This window comes from Arvicanthis niloticus, chromosome 25 (genome assembly GCF_011762505.2).
Source record: "Arvicanthis niloticus isolate mArvNil1 chromosome 25, mArvNil1.pat.X, whole genome shotgun sequence".
Taxonomy (NCBI): Eukaryota; Metazoa; Chordata; class Mammalia; order Rodentia; family Muridae; genus Arvicanthis; species Arvicanthis niloticus.
Genome location: NC_133433.1, coordinates 15,943,060 through 15,964,465, shown reverse-complemented (window position 1 = coordinate 15,964,465; position 21,406 = coordinate 15,943,060). Strand labels below are relative to the sequence as shown.

Below are 21,406 nucleotides of genomic sequence, written 5' to 3'. Positions count from 1 at the left end.
TGGTCAAGGTCAATAGATTCCCTTTAATTTCTTGTTTATGATGTTTTGGATGGAAATAGATGTTTTGACAGTTTTTTTTTTTTTTGATTGAACTGATTGATTTGATTTATAATCTAGATGTTCAATTGTTAAAGTATTTTGCATCTCTGGGTGACATTGAAGTGGTTGCTTATTTTTATTCACATTCTTATCAGAATTTTTGGTGAAATTTTGATGCCCACATTCCTACCTGAGTGAAGCCTGCAGTACTGAGTGACCATGATGTTGCCACTCTGTTCAGGCTAAGGGAGAACTCATCCTGATGAGAGCCTAGTAGGTTTTAGCTAATTTATGACTTGGCCTCCCAACAAACTGACGCCCCAGTGCTGTACATTTGGGTTCTATTAGCTTCCAAATGAACCCAAATAGTATTTCTTCAAAAAAATCACTTTATTTATATCTATTTCTCTCTCTCTCTCTCTCTCTCTCTCTCTCTCTCTGTCTCTCTCTCTCTCTCTTTCTGTGTGTGTGTGTGTGTGAGAGAGAGAGAGAGAGAGAGACAGAGACAGAGACAGAGACAGAGACAGAGACAGCACATATGTGGATGTCAGAGGACAAGTGGCAGGAATTGTTTTTCTTCTCCTCTGTGGGTTCTGGGGATCAAGCTCACTTGGTCAGGCTTGGCTGTAGGCGCTTTTACTCACTGATTCTTCTCACTAGCATTGTAATTTCTATTTTTTAATGCTTGGAAACTGTTGCCTTGGCATAGGGACCATACGTTTCTTAGTAATTTTAAATAATGCAGCTAGGAAATTCTCTGGCTTGGGAAACATGTTAAAATAACTTTTAAGTGTATTTTTGGATTTTTTTTTTTTTGCTTTTTGAATCATTTATGTTTTTATATTCTCCTGGAAATAGCTCCACTTTACTTACATTGGTGGTTGTTAAAGTATAGTTTCTATACCAGCAGCATCAGCAGCACTAGAAGCACCAGATGTACCTGGGACTTTTCTAGAAGTTAGCATATTTTGACTGTACAATCTTGGATATATTTTTGCTAGGAACTCTTATGTCAACAAATGATGTAGGTGACCATAACACTGGTTAAAGTCCTAGACCTTCTAATTACTAAGTCTATAGCTTCAGCTTATGCTTTAAGAATGATGAGTGTATATTTAGGAGTATGTATGTAAAATATATATAGGTATAAAGTATAAATACATAAATATATATGTAAAATAACTGAGCCAGAAGCCATGAATTGGAGAGTGATATGGGAGGTACATAGAGGGTCAGAGGGGGGAAAAGGAAGAGGAAGAAATGATGGAATTATATTTTAATTTCAAACAATAAAAATAGCTTAAAAAGTAAACCTTACCCACATACTTAGTTATATCCTCTCTCTAATTCTTCAATGGAATCCCCAGTGATTAGACTATTAAGTTTGAACTACTTATTTTTACTGGCGTTTCAAATAGTCAGCTCTTGGGTTTATTTATCAGCTGGCTTTATTACCTTGTGCTACACATGAGGAACATTAATGCCAGCATTAAATAAAGTTTAATTAAAAAACAATGAGTGCCACAATAATTTTCTGTAATTATAGTAATTAATCCAGATCTGTAAAATTTCTACTTTTGAAGCCAAGGATTTTTCTGTGCTTTACTTTCAGTTTCAATGTGTGGGATACAGGCAACTAAACCCAGTGTCTGGAGTCTGCTACATAGCATTACTGTCATGGGAAGCAACTTAATTGCAAATTACTGCCTCCTGTTTGGAGAGCCTGTTTTCTCATCTTCGTGGGTTTATAATTCTGGAACATTGATTTTTTTGTGTGTCTATTATCTTAACTTGAACAGCAGCACATAGCCTTGTTGCCCTATCACATCTCTGCTGGTGCTAAGAACATCTGAAAAGTTTCTGTGATGTCCCTGACCCTGCTCCTGCACCAAATGAATTTTCACTATGTAGCACAGCCTGAATTTTAAGTCAGACATTTCAGACACATCTCTATCAGAATTTGGTAAAAATAGATTTTTTTTTCTACATGCAATGTAGTCAGAAAGGAAGTGATCGACTGCAGGAAGCTAGACTCAATTTTTTTTTCTACTGACATTGTAGCATTTACGTTTGTTAAATCTCCTCTGTAGTTTTCATTGAAATTCTTCGGTTGTTTTTTAACTCAATGAAGTAACATACGGTTTATCATTTTGCTCTTTCCTTGCATTCTTTGACTCATTTTTATGGTCATTGAATTTTGATTAATTTGTTTATGTTTAGGGGCCACATCTCATTTCATCATTTAAAAGCATTTTTATTATTGCTTTGAGAATGCTATAGAATGTCTTTTGGTCACATTCACTCCCCTGTGGTGATTTAAATAAGAAACATTCTCCTTGGCCCATATATTTGAACATCAGGTTTCCACTTGCATTTCAGAGGTTGATATGTAACTGTTAGCATGTGCTGAGGGTTAAGAGTTAGGCAGCTCACCAGTAGACAATCAGATGGGAAGAATGGACTCTACAGAGATAAATATACTTTCCACAAACATTTAGGAGGGCCAACATTTAATCTTCCTTTTTAGACAAAGACTTTGTGAGCTTTTCCTGCTGCAAGAAACTGTTCTGTGGGAATTTTAGGTCTCCTGATTGGTAGTGTGGGTGGGGGTTTGTAGGACCGTGATAGGATGGCTGGTTTTGGCTGGAAAGCCTGGAGACCCAACAGGTGTCCTTTGCCTGTAAGGGACAGGCATCTATTCCACTGTGCTCCCAGAATCCAGGCTCCTAACATGTGGCATGGAACTCCATTGACCGGCACTGTTCAGTCACGTTCAGGGCAATGCAACCCCACTTAAAGAGCACAGGTAGAGGGCATGACTACAGGCCTCAGGCCCTAGAGACATTTACATACTAATGAGATGCCTGAAGGCCATAGGGTGGAGCCAATTAAGCTTTCTTCCCCAGACCCTTTCCTTTTTCTCCCTCCCTACTTAACTCAGGTCTGCCCTGAGTTTCATGGGGGTGCACATCCAGATTCAACTATCATCTGTCATGCCAATAAAGCCATTTTGGAAACCCAAGCACTTTCTTGTGTCATTGGGGCCGTGCCATTGAGGAACTGTGGAGAAGGCCTTTAATGAGCTGCTGTAGGCACAGCCGCAGCACCTAACTTCCCACCTGGAGAAACTTTCTGCCAGCCACAGGGGTTGGGTTCCTATGGCAGGAATCAGCCAACCTTCCTTTAAAAAAAATATTATCTTTATTATCCAATCCCCTACAAGAGCACCAATCAGAAAATTTGAAGGGAGAAATGGGATTCATTCTATCCCTAAATATAGAAATTAAAGTTCTGATTTCCAGACATGTATGAGAGTTTAAAACTTAACTCTACTTGGGGTTCATTCTCTTTGCTTTCTGAATGTGCTTGAGAAGATAATCTTCCTGCTTTGGCTGCCTGTTGTCATGCCCACCTTGCCATTATGGATTCTCTTTCTGGAACCCTGAGGCAAAACAAACTCTTCTTCCATAAATTAGGTTTGGACAAGGTATTTTGTCATAGTGACACAAAGTGACTAATCCACCCTGACTCCTTGCTCTAACTCTTTCCAGATCCTCCCCTCCACCTTCTCCACTTTCCCACTCCATGGCCTTTTTTGTTATTTTTTTAAATAACCCATGGGCCATACCTTTAAAACTGCCTCTTTCTCTCTTCTCCTAGGAGACATCATTAGCACTAATTGTCATCAGTTCTTTGAGGATGGGAGCTAATAAGCCCCTCTGCCCTCCAATCTATCATGTTGACTGACTTGATCTGTGCAGGCAACCGCAGCTGCTGATGTCCATGTGTCCAGTGGTCCTAACATGCTTAGAGGCCACTGTCTTGCTCCATTACTCTCTGACTCTCTTACAATCTTTCTACGCCATCTTCCATGAAGATCCCTGAGTCTTGTGGTGGTTTCAGAGGCTGTGATATAGATGTCACATTTGTGTCTCAGTATTTTTACAGACAACTGTTCTTTGTACTCTGAACACCTGTGAGTTTCTGCCTTAACTATTGTCCATCGCCCAAAGAAACTTCTCTGATGAAGTTTGAAAGCTTCATGAATCTATGAGTATAGAGATCTGAACATAGAGGTCTATTTGATATTATGTTCAATAATATTAGTAGGTTCATTCCTGGGGTCTGTGAGTCACCCTCTTAACCGTGAATTTTTATCCAGTTATACAGTACCAGCCATTCATTTTATCCTAGAGTGCAGATTTAATATACACTTGGAAAGTGGTTGGTTGCTGCTATAAAGTGTGTACTCATGTGCATATCTTGTCACATTGTCATTATTGTAGTTCTCAGGGTTCACAACTGTGTAAGACTATTGATGGCTTTTCCCTAGCAGTCTACATAACATCTTCTGGTACTATTAAAGCTGTCCATCAGAGAAGAAGCTTACTGATCAGAACCAACATTGTTTCTTTATAATTTGTGACCAAAATTTGTGATGCCTTTAGCAAGAAGGTTATTTCAACTTGGTATTAAAAATAAAAAACCCATCTACATATTTATAGTTATTATTTATTTATTTTTGGTCTTTTTGAAAGAGAGTTTTTCTTTTTTTCCATTTTTTATTGGATATTTTATTTACACTTCAGATGCCATCCCCTTTCCCCATCCCGCCCCTTAGAAAACCCCTATTCCATGCCCCCTTTTCCTTTTTGCACTTATACATTTTTTAAAAATGTTAATCAAAGGCTTTATAAGTTTGGTATTGCTCAATCAGAGGTGTAACCCACTACCCAACCTAGATATATCAACTATCTTTGACTGGTGGAGACACATGAACATCTGCCTTCCTGTCTGCCCCCTCTTTCTCTCTCTCATCACCTAGCTTCTCCTCTCTTTCTTCTCCTCCTCTTCTTACTCCTTCTCTTCCCCTCAGTACTCCTCCTACCTTAGCTCCTCCTACATATCACCCTTCCTGTTAAAATGAAACTTTTCTCTCAAAATACAATTAGAGCATAATTATGCCAATTTGTACCAGTGAGGTACAAGATAGTCCTAATACCCAGTCCCTCATTTTGTTGACTAACCAGAACCTCTGTCATCTATCCTAACTAAAACACTTAGTTCTGAACCTGGCATTTTCCTTGGTTTTAGGATGAATGTCAGCTGAAAACCATCCACTCAAATCTTTTCTCTCAAAGTAAATAGCCAGGATTGGCTATGAGACTATAAGTCTTCAACCCTGTCAGAAATCCAGAATGACTGAATTAACTAAAATTATGGGAAGCACAAAGCATAGCTTCTAAAACTTAGCCAATTTATAGGCACCATTGAACATCTGGACACTCCCTCTACTACAAAACAATGGAGCATCTCTTCTTCTACCTTCTGGCCCAGGATCATCTGACAGACCTTAGTGCTGCAGAATTATTAAGGGCTGATTACTCTGTCTAGGCAGATATAATCAGTCGACTATTGTTGCTGCCAGCAGCAAAAATTGAACCGGGTTCACCTGTAAGAGAGACTGAGAATAGGGAAACCGGCAGGAAGAGATGAAGCCAAGACAAGTTCTCTGATCAAGGCTCAAAGTTTAATAATTTGCTTTCACATATAAAGGGGAAGCCCCACTCCCCAGAGTCTCTTCTCGGTTCAGCCCAGGGGCTGGGCAAGGAGATAGCAGTCTGGAAGCTATCAAGGCTAGCTCAGCAGGCAGTCCATTCTTCTTAGCTCAGGTAGCAGGCTCCAAGGTACCAAGGCTGGTAATGCAATGCATCTCCTAGGTCCTACTGTTGCTTGGTCTATTGTGGTAAATGACTTTGCAGGCCTGCTCAGGCCTGGGGGAAGGGCAAATTTCCCCCCTTAATTTTTTAAGATGGCAGTGCCAGTATCTGGACAGGGCACAATTTCATCCCGTCTAGGGTCTTGAGTGGCCGGGCGACTGTGCCTGGCTTAGGTTGGCGTTTATATTACTCCTATATTACCCGTCATTGAGGAAATCATACATAGCATATTGATGTATGCCTCTGCCTTAGGTTTATAGGAGCTAAAAATTACTCCTATAATCACCCGTCATTGAGGAAAACATACAAAGCATAATGATGTATGCCTCTGTCTTAGGTTTATGGGATCTCAAAACACTCTTACCCATCATTGATTAACCGGCCATCATTGGCACATTCTTTAGACCAAGACCACATTCAGACCAAAGGACCTGTGGGCATGCACTAGATGCAGTTCTTCACAGTGATGTGTAACTGCCATGATGAATAGCTGATCTTGCTGAGAATGATCCTGTGTGAGGGTAACCAATCTACTTAAAATATAAGGTTCAAAGGTTAAAAGCAACATGATTATTCAAGCAATGTAGAAAATAAGGTTGGAAGTGTTTCAGTATCTAATCCAACTGCTAATTAGCAGGGATCAGACACAAAGTCTGGCCACCAGGTGGGTAGCATTAAGTAATGATAAAAAACACTCTCCAGTAAGAGTGGAGATTATATGCCAAGTTAAATAAGCTGGTTGATAAAGATTTTGAGCCATCTTCATCATTAGAATCATAATTATTAGGCTCAAGATCTGTGTCCACTTGAGGACCAGTCTTTTAGGCAGCTATCAGGCTCCGATTTCTTTTTCTGAAAAATGTAGACTGACCCACCACCCCAAATTAGAACAGGATCGGGACCACACCAAGTATTGTTAACGGGCTTTTCCACAAGACCCTGGCAAATAAGTTGGAAGTAACTGGATGCCAGTGGCGATCCGCTGCAGACTGACCTTTAGCATCAGTTTGCAGAAAATTTAAAACAAGACAAAATCAAGGTGTGCTTTTGGTGACCTTGGGGTATAATTCCCCCTTTCTAGTTTAGAAAAGCCATTTTTTTTTTTTTTTTTTTTTTTTTTTAGAATTACTTGTAAATCCAGGGAAGAAGCACCATTAGCTGCTTTTCCCATATTTAGGGAGTTATGAAAATATTATTTTAAAGTTTTATAATCTCTTTCACAATTTCTTGTCCTTGAGGATAATAAGGAAATATCAGTAATATTAAATTGTCAACAAAATATCTCAAATGTTTGATTGTAGTCAATAACTGTAATAGTCAGTTCCATTATCTATCTTAGTCTGATATGGAACACCAAGTACAGGAAAATAATATAGGTAATAACTAATTATATTTTTAGTTGTCTCTTGTTAAAGTAGTTGCAAATAAAAGGTCTAAAAGGTGTCAAATCACATGTACATATTCTAGTTTTTAATAAAAAATGAGTAACATCTATTTGCCAAAATTGATTATATATAAGTCCTCAAGGCTTAAGACCATTATGAAAAAATTGAAAATATTGAGGACAAGTTTTTGCAATTTAACTTGCACACTTTCTAGAAATGTCAAATTGTTGTCTTAAGCTATTATTCTTCTGATGTTGTAAAGAATAGGATTGTATGGCCAATTACTTTTGATAGGCCTAGAATATGTCTAGTATACAAATCTGCTCTGGCATTGTCCTGGGGTTCAGGCAATCCAATGAGCTTTTAAATGTCTTATAAAGTTAAGAACCAGTATATGTTTCATAAATTAAGCTGTATCTTTATAAATAAAATTTGAGAATTAGCTATATCTAAAAAAGAAACAATTTTAAGCAATTATAAATCATGAGCCATATACTAGCTATGAGTATATCAATTGAAAGCTTGATTTGTTAGCATTTCAAACAGTGGCTACAACACCTAATTTAATTATTTGTGTTGAAGCAGGGGAAACTCAAGAAAATACACATATGATTTAATTACATATACTGTCTTCTCAATAGATGAGGCATCTGTAAATATAGTAAATATAGCAAACATTTTTTTCTATGGGCTGCATGCATAGTAAATTTTAGGAAATATAAAAGCATGCATAGAGAAAAACTATAACAAACGATTATCAAGTTTGTCTAAAAAGTTTGTCATGTAATTGGCCAAATTTAATAATTCAATAATCAATTTAACTGTTATTTGGAATAAGGAATAAACCTTTTATCTAAAATGTTTTTAGATATAGAAAAATAAATCTACCTTAATGGTTTCTTTTGTCAAAGGGCTGCTGTGGACATATGAGTAGTAACAACACAAACAGCCAACAATTTATCAGTCTATATAATCTATCTGTTGATAACTAACAGCTTACTCTATTTTCAGCCAAGCTATCTCTCCTTTATAGTTAATTGTCAAGGGGAATTAGGACTTGTATCCCTTTGAAAATATCAAACAGAGGTTTAAATCCTCCTATGGTAAGCTTAAGATAAGGTGTTAGCCAATTAATATCTCTTAACAACTTTTAAAAATTATTAAATGCAAAAAAGGAAACCATTTTCTTTTTGCATGTACACTTACAAGCCAGAAGATGGCGCTAGATCCCACCACAAATGGTTGTAAGCCACCATGTGGTTGCTGGGAATTCAACTTTTATATTTTTAATTATATGTCTAGCCTTTAACGGCTGAGCCAGCTCTCTAGCACCAACTATCTATTTTTATTAGAATTTTCCGTGTCACAATCTGCTTAGGATATAACTGAGGTCTCAAATATTGAAAAGATACTGCCTTTGAATCTTTTTTGGAGCAACAAGTATTCCAAAAAAAATTTTAAAGCTCGTTGTATTGGAGCAAAGGCTTGCAGAAAAACTTCTTTAGAGAAATCCGCTAATAAAGTATCACACAATGAATAATATATACTAAAAGATTTAACCTCTTAATTTCTAGCATCAAAGTAACAATTAACCATTCTTTGAAGCAATCATTTTTAACAATATCACTTCATGGGCTCTTAAAAATTATGAATAAATTTACTGACTGCAAACCTCCCACCTTTACCAGAAATGTAAAGGAATGGTATAAAAACATCTTTTATATCTATAATAATTCTATATGTATTTACTGGAATGGCAGCTGGAGTAGGCAAGTCAGGCTGTAATGCCCCATTAGTTTCATAAATCTTAAGTTTGAACTTTGTTTTGGATTAATTTAATAACCAATCTTTTTTAGCTGAGTGAGAATATCAGATAAAGGCCAACTTTATCCTCTAATAATTGTTACATATATTAGAGGAATCCAAAGTATCTCATTTTTAACAACTTTGGAAGGAAGCAGACGCAAAAGAACCAAAACAATATTGAACAATTTTTTTGTCAGCAGGTATAGTTATAACTCATAGAGGGAAGTAGGCATAATTTTAATGTCTCCAGCATAATCATAACTCTCGGCCCACAGACTGTTGTAAAGTCTTTGGGTCTTAGGTTTACCCTTCCTCCCCTGCAAGAAACACCTTGCTGGTCAAGACCCAGGAATGTTTGGCCCCTGAGCTTCTGCAGAGCTCAGTCTGCATTGTCTTAATTCAAATGTAAATGTTCTTAATCTCAGCCTGTTCTCTGAGGCCTGGCTAGGCCTGAATTGTGCAATTTTTTTTTTTTAAACTTTAAATTTAAACTTTAAACTTTAAAAGATAAGTGTTGTATCTTTTCTCTATAAACATGGGTAAATCAAAAAATCTCAAACTCTCAATAGAACTACCAACTGTAGCCAATGGAATATTGGCAGTTTAACTATGTTTTTAAGCCTCTTTTGCAACATTAGAGAGTATAACCATATATATAACCATATATAACCATATAACCATATTTTTGAGAAACAAAACCAATCTTTAACGATGTAAGCAATCTGTTTCCTCTAAAATCAACACCAAGTATATTAACTTTATACTATAAAGTTTTGCTGCCAATTCTTATATATGAATGCATGATATTGTAGCTTTTAACATCTCACTAAAGAGACACTGATTTTAAATCTTATCTTTATACATCTGGTTTCTGAATGACTCTAACCCTGAGTTACCAATCTTAAGCCAACCTTTGTTACCAAGGTTGTAAACCTTTTTTATCATATCTAATAACTTTAGGCCGATAATCTATAACCAAGACATATAGAACATATTTATACCTTAAAACCAATTAGAAACAAAAATGAAGTGACAACACACCTTATATATTTAAACCAAACAAAATTTCTTGCTTTTTCTAGCTGTAATTTCAAGATAAAAGCACCTTATCACAGAGATTTTTCCATGACAAACAACTCTTAGCTTCCTTATTGAATCCGAAAAACCTGCTGGTCCCTTTAAAAGCGGCTTATATGGATAATCAACTGTTAGGAAGGCTTTTCCACCTCAGCTCCTTAGCTACAGGTGTTAAGCAAACTTATCAGCCGCTGCTCTGCATATTAAAACTGCCTTTGAAAACCAAGTTAAACTAGACCAAGTGTTGGATCAAGCAATTTTAACGATCTTTTGAACATTAAACATAGAACATAAAACATAGATGACCAATCGTTCATACAATGAGACTCGTGGACAGAAATACAATGAGACACGTGGACATTGGCGCACCAAGGGACAAACAAAGAATGCAGAATTATGGATACTACTCAGTGCTCTGCCCTTTTTTGCTTTTCAAATTCTTTTAAACCCAGTTCCTCTCATCTAAAGCTGCCTCTCTTGGGCCTATAAATACTCTCCTTTCCTCAACTCACTGTCACCCCCTATTCGATTATCAATAGCATCTTTTACAAGCTCCCAAAGGCAAAGGGTGTTAGGATCTGCCTTCATAGTTCGTGAAACCTGTTTCCTAGGTTTTCTTATTCAAGGTTCCTTCCTGTGGGAACCATGGGTAGTATGAATTTATTTCTGCCAAAAATTTTTTAACATACTATTTGAAAACCCTGATCCTCCTGCCTGGAGCAATCCTTGTAAGCTACGGGCAAATGCCCGTTTTGAATTCTCCTGACCCATAATTTGTTGTCAACTCCTAGGTAAATTTGACGCCGGGACAACGCCTATTTCCTAGACCCTATCCCTGACAAACACACTTCCTGCAAACACGGCCTTCAACAATTAACCATAACTAGCGCTAGTATCAAAATCATTTGCTACTTACTAAGTGTGCGGGATAATCTTCTTCTTCTTCTTCCATTTTCCGTAGAGCTCTATACAAGACAACGTCTCTCAGCTGATCTCTTGTCCTCAGGTCACTGTTCAAGGCACCATTCTGTTGCTGCCAGCAGCAACAATTGAACCGGGTTCACCTGTAAGAGAGGCTGAGAATAGGGAAACAGGCAGGAAGAGATGAAGCCAAGACAAGTTCTCTGATCAAGGTTCGAAGTTTAATAATTTGCTTTCACATATAAAGGGGAAGCCCCACTCCCCAGAGTCTCTTCTCGGTTCAGCCCAGGGGTTGGGCAAGGAGATAGCAGTCTGGAAGCTGTCAAGGCTAGCTCAGCAGGCAGTCCATTCTTCTTAGCTCAGGTAGCAGGCTCCAAGGTACCAAAGCTGGTAATGCAATGCATCTCCTAGGTCCTACTGTTGCTTGGTCTATTGTGGTAAATGACTTTGCAGGCCTGCTCACGCCCGGGGGAAGGGCACAGACTATTCTGCAAGTGTGTCCTTTTCTGGACAGTAATTTGTCTGTAGAAGGAAAGACGCAATTCTTGTCTAGTGGCTGTCTCACCACAACTGGAGTAACTCCAAAGATGCTCAATTTCTTCTTAGAATTCAATACAGGAAGCTGTCAGGAGCAGACAGGTCTCTAGTCAAAATGAACATTAATACAGAAATGTTTGTCATGTCAGTTCTGTGGATTTCTGATGTTTTGAAAACCAACTATCCATTTAAGGTAATCTGGACTGTTGTCTGTTAACTCCACTCAGCTATTTCTAAATAAAACATAGAAAACACCCTAACAATAAACTCCAAGCCATGAATTTGCTATAGTCCCTTAACTCACAGGCTAACCATCTCAAATCAGTTAAAAAAAGTTCAAGAAGGACTGGGTCTAAGCCTTGTATTACTAAATGTGTTATACTGGTACAATGAGAGTAACAATATTCATCTCACTTTTATATCAATAAGAAGCTCGTACCAATGAAACCTTAAAATTTGTAATCAAAGTAAATTGGTGCCATTTAAGAATTTATATCTTCATCTTGATAATAATTGTACAGATTTCTACTAATAGGTTATGGCTATGCAATAAATCCTAGCTAATCCTCTCTATTCCCACAAACCACTACTTTTCCCTAGAAAGACAGCCCAACATTTACCACCTTAGTCCCCAAGCCCAGAGAATAGGGGCACTGACTCTTCATTAGCTTCTTCAAGCTGATTATGGGCGTTGAGATATTAGAAGAGGAGTGGGGGGAAGAGCATATTGATAAGCCTCTGATGCTGTGTCTTCACTGCCTCCAGATGGAATTCCCGGACCTCAAAGGTTTGAGCAGGTCTGCCCAGCTTGCTTGTTGAGTAGATACACCAAGGCTGATCATTCTGCAATATACAATTCTCAAAACAAATTTTAGTATCAAGATAGTTTTTTTTTTTAAAGAGTGCTGACATTTTATTAAGGATGTTGGTTCTAACCGCTTTTCTTTTTTTCCCCTCTTTTATTGGATATAATATTTACATTTCAAATTTTATCCCCTTACCGCATTCCCCCACCACCCAGGAACCCTTTATCCCATCCCCCCTCCTCCTGCTTCTATGAGGCTGTTTACCCACCTACTCCCCACTCCTTCTCCCCACTCTCAGATACCCCCGCCCCCACTCAGTGTTCAGCCTTCAAGGTACAAAAGATCTTGTCTCTCACCTATGCCCAACAAGGCCATCCTCCCCTACATATACAGCTGGAGTCATGTGTCTCTCCATATGTGCTCCTAGGCTGGTGGTTTAGACCCCGGGGAGCTCTGGATGGTTGGTATTGTTGCTGAAAGGGGTTTTTCTATGTAGATTTGGCTGTTCTGGAATTTGCTCTGTAGACCAGGCTGGCATCAAACTAATAGAGATCCAATGGCCTGTGTCTCCTAAGCACTGGGATTAAAGGAATGCTCCACAATGTTGGAAGCCGCAGTCAGTATGTGCCATTCCAAGATGGCACTGGCCTCGTGTCTTCCCACTTGTAAACAATTAACTGCACAGCTGCAAAGGCAGAAAGACCGCCAAGTCACTGGCCAATCCTGAGGCGTAATATTGGGTGGTGAGCGAACAGCCAATCAGAAGTGAATACGTCACTCTAGGGTGTATTTAAGCTAGGCCGCTTCCGGCTTTTTCCGTCTTTCCGCTTTACCGTTTCAAGAAGTAAAATCCTCGTTTGCAGTAATACCCGATTATTGCCTCTTGTGTCCTTATTCGTGGGTGAAAAGAGACTTGGGAGGTGTGTGGAACACCACAATCCAGCTAGAGTTATTATTTATATACTTAATTTTCTCCATTTTACTAAATTCACTGACACTTTGTATATTCATAGAATTATTGTTTCACAAGACGTCTAAATTATTGGCATAAGCACAGTATTGCTTTCTAATGTTTCATAACATATTGGTCAACACCATTTTACAATGGATTCTGATATCTTTTTCTTGAAAGTGATTTATTTGGAAACCCTGTCAACCAATAACAATAGTGCCCTAGATCCCCTGTTCATTTGTTATAAGCAAATGTTCTTCCTTCCTAGTTCACATTGGGTGTCAGGTTTATACGCAGAGCTGTGAGACTTACTTTAATTACCTGGAAAACTTTTGTGTATCTTGTTTCATATGGACTGTGAAAGGGCTTCAACATAACCTTCTTAGACACTTGAAACCATGGATACCACAAGTTCATGTTCCCACTAGGATATATAATTGCCTGTGTGATCCTATTAGGGTGAGTGTTATGATATCCTAATCTATGTGTAGAAATAGATCACAAAGAGAATCTTTTTTCAAGATTAGTTTACTTCTTGAATCTCATACTGATTTCCAAGATGAAGAAAAACCTATGTGTGCTTTTGGTACGACTTAAGAAGATTTAAGGCAGTTAATCTTCTTGGTTTGTCCCAAGAATTTTAGATCTAAATTCTGAAAGTTTTATACAAACTGGTATATGGGCTCCCAACCCAGGTAGAGTATGGTAGAGTGTTGCCCATACCACTGACATCTCTCAGCACAGCAGGAGCAGGGCTGCTTTCTACCCAAATCAGGCTTGGGCCTACTCAACTCCATAGAGACAAAGGCCACATTATGATAAAGCCAGTTAGACTTCTTTTTAATACCAGAGAACAGCCTTTTCAGAAAGCATGCAAGAGGCAGTCTGCTAGCCTAGCTGATATACTTGGAAGACCCCTCCCCCACTGTAACCCTTCCTTTCTTGCCTTCCCCTTCTCCCTGACTTGAGCTATATATAGGCTAACCCTGCTATTTCAATAAATGAGCTGTCTTTACAAACATCACTTGGTCTTCTTGGTCATTCATTGCTACCAAGACCCTGCTCCCCAGCTCTTCAGCACCTTGAGCCTGCCCGAGCACAACAGCTTATGGGATGGGGGACCCACACTGGTACAAGTTGTTCACTTGTGATGTGTAGGTCAGATCTTAATAAGAGTCCACTGTGAAGAAGTGGAGGTCTCTGACATTTCTATTTATTTCCAACTTTCTTCACTTGGGAATTTTAGGGGAGGTGGGGAAATCACATGCCATCAATAAAGAGTACACCTCTCCAACAGGGGCCACCAGAATCATCTTCAACTTGCACAGTAGTAATGTACAAAAATCCTACCTCCAATCTCCACGTTTTTTTCTGATTCTTTAAAAAAATTAATTCAATTTGTTTCTTCACAGTGTCATATGTGTATAAAATGACCACCAGTTTCTCTGACCCTCTACTTGTTCCTATATCCATCTCACCTCTATCCATATTTCAACAAATGTATTTCTCACATTCATGTCTAACTTTTTATTTTTAAAATTTATTTATTTTATTTTTCTTTCATAACTTACATGATTAACATGGTTTCCCCTTTATTCCTCTCAGCCCCATCTTCCCTTCTTCTTCAAGATTCATTCTTTTTCTGTTTCCTTAAAAAAAAAAAAAATCAGAACTCCCAGGGATAGCAACCAAACATGGTATAACAAAACATAATGAAACTAGGTACAAATCCTCACATCAAGTCAGATGAGGCAACCCCGTAGGAGAAAAGGGATTATGAGTGCCAGCAAATAGTCAGAGATGATCCCCACTTCAATTCTCGGAAGTCTCATAAGAACACTAAACTGCACATCTATAAGGTATAAGCAGAAGTCCTAGGTCAGACCCATACAGGGTCTGCGAGTGTTGCTTCAATCTTTGTGAGCATAGATGTGGCCTGCTTAGTTAATTCTGTGGGCCTGAGTTCTCATGGTGTCCTAAACCCATCTTGCCCCTACAGTCCCGCATCTCCTCTTTTTTGAGGGGTTTCCATGACTCTGTCTGGTGGTTGGTTGTGGGCCTTTACATTTGTTCCCATCAGTTGGTGGATGAAATCCCTCTGATGACAACTGGGGTAGTCACCAATCTACAAGCATAGCAAAATATCATTATAAATCATTTCCTTAGCTTTTTTTCAAGTTGTGTTTGGTTTTATCTTTGGTCTCTGGGCTGTTCTGGCTCTGGCTGTTCTGGGCTGTTCTGTTTCTTCCTAGTCATCCAGGCAATGTCAGGCATAGGCTCTTTCTCGTGGCATGGGCTTCAGACCAAGGAAGACAAACATGGTATCTACTCATTTCATAAGTGGACATTAGCTGTTAAGTAAAGGATAATCATGCTATAATCTACAGACCCAGAGATGATAAGTAATAAGAAGGCATCAAGGCTGGAAGCATGGATTTGCCTGGAAAGGGAAAATAGAATAGACTTTGTGGGTAGACTGGGAGTGGGTGAGGATGGGAATAGGAAGGAGCAGGTATGGGGAGAGGGCTGGAGGGAGAGAGTACTAGGAGAGAGTACTGGGATTAGGAGACATTCCAGAGGTGACATAGAAACCTAGTGCAGTGGAAACTCCCTGAAATATATGAGAATGACCCTAACAAATTCTTCTAGTAATGCGGATATAGAACCTGAACTGGCCATTGTCTGTAATCAGGCAAGGCTCCTAGCAGTGAGACTGGGACATGAACCTAAACCACATAACCTTTGACCTACAATTTGTCCTACTTTTAAGAGTACTGAGGTAATGGTGGCAAAGAACTTGTGGACATGGCCAACCAATGAGTGGTCCAGTTTAAGGTCCGTGCCATTTCTATTTGTTTTTATTCCAGGGTAAGGCTAGCAGGACTCTATTCAGCCACCCGTTGGCTCTTCAGTGAAGGGCAATTTGCTTCATCACACTCTACTTCCTTTTTCTTCATTTGCAAGTAGGAACAATGACACCAGCCATCTGTAAAGCAATTCAGACAATACCTGCCATCTAGTAAAGACTGAGTACATGTTAGTCTTCATTATAAGTACAGTTTCTATTTTAGATTATTGGGAGACGAAGACTTTTTAAAGTTAGTAGCTTTTTGTTTGGATCATTACAATTGGCCCTTTATTTTGGTCTGTGTTTTCAAGTTCTTTAAAGACCTTTGGATTGCTTCTTGCTTTATGGTAGATTCTGGCCAACAGCTTATGGAAGTACTTTCTGCTGTGGACACTTCCTCTGAAATCTTGCCTTTCCAAAACGTTTCTTTTCCATAGATCTCGAATGTTCCATGCTACTTTGATGTCAGTATCTCTTCCAGCACATTTTTGAAAGCTGCCCCTTTCCTTAAAATTCTCATACTTGACTATAGTTGTGAACAAAGAGGACAAAAAAGGCTTTCAGGGAAACAAACCTTGTTATTTGAGAAATGCCTGAATTGAGCTCAAACCCCTTCACATCACACTCTTTTTTTGTCCCACAGTCAGCCTGCTGTGGCCCAGAATTGAGTTAACGTGCAGATGTGTTTTTGCTTGCTTCACACGTGTTCACTTTTAGCTTTCAGGTCTCCTGTAAATTGACTCTGAATTTCAGAAAAGACCTTTCTTTTCAGTTCTAGAGGACTACTGTAGGCAGAGATTAACTCTCTTCAGTTTAAAGCTCTCCTTGACATGTGGGTTTCGCTCACAGGAAGAGCTGTTTCTGTTTGAGGATCTCACTATGAGCCTGACATTTCTCAGTTCATAGTCTCTCTGTTTTTTTTTTTTTTTTCCCTAGAAGATGTCAGTCTTCTCTAAAGAGCAGAAGATCAGCTGGATTTCTGAATGTCAGAATCACAAATCCTATCCTGTCATTGTCTGAGTCACGGGGACCTAGGGAACAGTTTAGGGAGTGCTTTGTTTTCCTGAGCTAACACAGAATTATGTCTGGAGATGTCTGTATCAACATGGCCCATTTCCTACTTATGAAGTGTGTGACCTCAAATCCTTATCAGTGATCTCTCTTAAATAAATGAGAGTGGCATTTTTTGCTTCTCTGATGACGTGAAATGAACAACCCTGATCCTTTACTCCCTACCTGTCAGGAAGTTCTACCTTATACCATGCCTGAACACAATGGAGCTGCATGAATACAGACAGACTGAGACCTCTGAAACTTTGAGCCAACATAAACCTTTCCTTCTTTGAAATTGCTTACCTCATGCATTTTGTTACAACACAGGTAGCATGCTATGAACATTTTTATCATTAAACTGTGTTCAGTAGAATAACTCTTCATGTAGATACTTTGAGATTCTGAAACAGGCAAATGAAGACATATACTTAAACAGGAACAGTAGGTAGCTTTTGAAAAATGAATAACCTCTTATGAAAAACATTTTTTTGAGATTTATTTGTATGTATATATGCATATGCCTGCATGTGTATCTGTGTACCTCATGAGTGCACTGCTAGAGATGGCCAGAAGAGGGCATCAGATCTCCTGGAACTGGTGTTACAGATGGTAGCCACCTTGCATGTACTGGGGATCAGATCTGGTTCTTTGGAAGACCTGTCAGTCTTCTTAACCATTGAGCCATCTTGCCAACCCCACCTCTATTTTTTTCACATGAATTTTTCTTTTTCTTTTCTTTTTTTTATCTTTTTTTTGGAGGTAGATAAAGGTCTTAAAACAAAAACTTGATGTTTGGGGGTATCCAACCCTAACTATACATCGACAGCACAATCCCTATACATAAGAATTAGATAGCATCAAGGAATAAGGGGTAATGAGATTTTAAGAACTAGTGGTCTAAGACACTTGCTGCCAAATCGTGTCTTCTGTATATGGCATGAAAGCTGCACTCATTGGGCAGCTCACAACCATCCATAACTGTCACGTCATGGGGATTGCGCTCCTCTAGCCTTCCAGCACACATGCACTCATTTGCGTGTGTGCATGCATGTGTGTATACACATCACAATTAAAATAATTTAGACACTATTATTTTTTAAGATGTGCAAAAGTGATATTCTGAACCAGATTTTGTCGTTTGTGTGAAGAATAGACTGTTGAGTAGAAAAGATACATTTTTACAATTCTCTCCATCAATAAAACTTGTGGGGTGGGTAAGCCAACATTCAATTTTCTGCTCCCCATGTCTTACTACGCAAAAATGGTCAGGGGGCATGTGTATCACACTTATTAAGTGAGTGTCACTGGCTGAGTTGACCAAATCTTTCTTGAGAACATCCTCAATTCTTCTTGGTGCCCGGGTATATTTGTGACCTTCTTTCAAAAGACATTAGCCTGGCAGAACTTAGATTTTTGCATAAATTCCTTTATTTTGTAAATCCTTGTCACAATCACCCATACCAAAGCTTTACGAAATTAATTAGCTTCCACTCTAGCAAATATCTTATATTTTACAGTCCAATGATTAACCCCATTGTCTTTTCTGCCTTTTCAATGGAAGCTGCTTATTAGAGATTTTTATTACTACCCTGGAAATTCTTCAACTTGCCTTCTGTGGTATTAGCTATGTAATCTATATTTTGTGAGCTCCTTTAATAGCTTCTCTGAAGTGTGTGGACTTATTTTCAGAGGATGCTACAGAAGTTTTCACTAATCCAATGTTACTTTTAGAATCTCTGGGACTGCATTTAAATTCAAAATTCTATTAGTTTTTTTAAAAAGTAATTATTTCATCAAATAAGTGTGATTTTCATTTTGAAGAATTTCTCTTTATAAGATCGCTTCTATTGACATGTGTTCTCTTCACTGTCTTTTTATGGACTATGAGTAGACAGTATCATAGGTAGCTGTGGATAGATGAGGATACATTGTTGGGGTAGATAACAACTACACAGCATGTAAAATGTCTAGTTCATTAGCTTTTTTTCATTTTTGTTCCATATGTGTTGGCCGATTTATTCATCTCGTCTCTTACTGTTTCTATGTCTGTCTGCCTCTCTTGTTCTCTCTCTCTCTCTCTCTCTCTCTCTGTGTGTGTGTGTGTGTGTGTATGAGAGAGAGAGAGAGAGAGAGAGAGAGAGAGAGAGAGAGAGAGAGAGATATGCAAATGTGTGTGCAGGTTTACTTCACATATAGATGGAGGCCACAGACAATCTGCAGATGTTTCTTGGGAGCTATAGTTATCTGAAAATAATTCAATTTAATATTAGTTAAACTTGGTAGAAATATATTAAAATGCTGTGCTATGCATTAAAGGTAAAAATGTGTGGTTTCTTCTCAGGAAATAATATTAATGGGGATAGTATGCTATTGGAGGATGTGAACACTTACTACCATGGTTGTACATAATCTCAGGTATTGATTTAGGCTCTACGTATTCTTTCTAAAGTTTTCAGAGCATAACTCTAGCATAAGTAGAAATAAGTGTTATATGCTTTTGAAAGTTTCTGGGCAGGATAGCTGTCACCTTAATGAGGCATACTTATGCAAGAAATGTACTGTAAATTTGCTTGAGTATAAACCCAAAGTACTGTAAGTTAACATGCCATAGTGGAATGTGTGCAACCATATTTATTGCTACATTGTTGTTAATAGGAAAGAAGTAGAATCTGCCTAAGTGATCATCAATAGATGAACAAATAAAAAATGGCACATTCAGACAGTGGAATTTTATTTAGCCTTAAAATGTTCTACTGTGCGATTCCAGGTAGCAGCTCTGCCCCCAATCTAACAGAACCCAGAGGAAGCGGGCCTCCCAGGAGCTCTAACCTAGGTAGTATCTTAGAATTGTATATTGCAGAATACACAGCCTTGATGTATCTACTCATCAAGCAAGCTGAGCAGATCTGCTCGAACCTCTGATGTCCTGGAATTTCAGCTGGATGCAATGAAGACATAGTGTCAGAGGTTTATCAATTTACTCTTGTCCCTGCCCCTCCTCTAATATCTCAACACCCATAATCAGCTTGAAGAAATTAATGAAGAGTCAGCGCCCCTATTTCCTGAGCTTGGGGACTAAGGTGGTTAATATTGGGCTGTCTTTTTAGGGAAAAGTAGTGGTTTTGTTAGAACAGGGAGGATTAGCTAGGATTTATTGCATAGCCATAATCTATTGGTAGAAATCTGTATAATTGTTATTAAGTTGAAGTTATAATTTCTTAAATAGTACAAAATTTACTTTGATTTCAAATTTAAGGTTTTCATTGGTATGTGCTTATTGATATATAAGTGAGATGAATATTGTTACTCTCATAGGCATTGTGCCTATATAACACATTTAGAAATACAAGATTTAGACTCAGTCCTTCTCTAACTTTTCTAACTGATTTGAGATGGTTAGCCTGTGAGTTAAGGGCCTATAGCAAATTCATGGCTTTGCGTTTATTGTTAGGGTGTTTTCTATATTTTATTTAGAAATAGCTGAGGGGAGTTAACAGACAACAGTCCAGATTGCCTTATATAGTTGGTTTCAAAACATCAGAAGTACACAGAGTTGACATTACAAACGTTTCTGTATTAATGTTCATTTTGATTAAAGACCTGTCTGCTCCTGACAGCTTCCTGTCTTGGATTCTAAGAAGAAATTGAGCATTTTTTGGAGTTACTCCAGTTGTGGTGAGACAGCCAGTAGGTAAGAATTGCCTCTTTTCATCTACAGGCAAATTACTGTCCAGAAAAGGACACTCTTGCGGAATATCTGCCAAGACAGAGTAATCAGCCCTTAATAATTCTGCAGCACTGAGGTCTGTCAGATGGTCCTGGGCCAGAAGGCTGAAGATCAGATTCTCCAACGTTCTGTAGTATAGGGACTGTCCAGGTGTTCAGCAGTCTCTATAAATTGGCTAAGTTTTAGAAGCTATGCTTTGTGCTTCCCATAATTTCAGTTAACTCAATCATTCTGGATTTCTGATGGGGTTGAAGACTCATAGTCTCATAGCCAATCCTGGCTATTTACTTTGAGAGAAAAGATTTGAGAGGATGGTTTTCAGCTGACATTCATTCTAAAGCCAAGAAAAAAGCCAGGTTCAGAACTAAGTCTCTTAGTTAGGAGGGATGACAGAGGCTCTGTTTAGTCAACAAAATGATGGACTGGTATTAGATCTAACTTGTACCTTACCAACACAAATTGGTATAGTTTTGCTCCAATTATATTTTGAGAGAAAAGTTTTATTTTAACAGGAAGGGTGATATGTAGGAGGAGC

At 38.4% G+C, this 21,406-nt stretch overlaps 1 long non-coding RNA gene across 2 annotated transcripts in view; it reads left to right on the top strand.

Annotated features, from left to right (window-relative positions):
• Positions 1-21,406, top strand: part of LOC143438502 (uncharacterized) — a 157,925-nt gene that overhangs the window by 89,593 nt on the left and 46,926 nt on the right. For both annotated transcript variants that reach the window (XR_013107293.1, XR_013107292.1), the window contains one exon: positions 20,762-20,835. This is a non-coding gene — a long non-coding RNA (uncharacterized LOC143438502). The remainder of the gene's footprint in view (positions 1-20,761; positions 20,836-21,406) is intronic.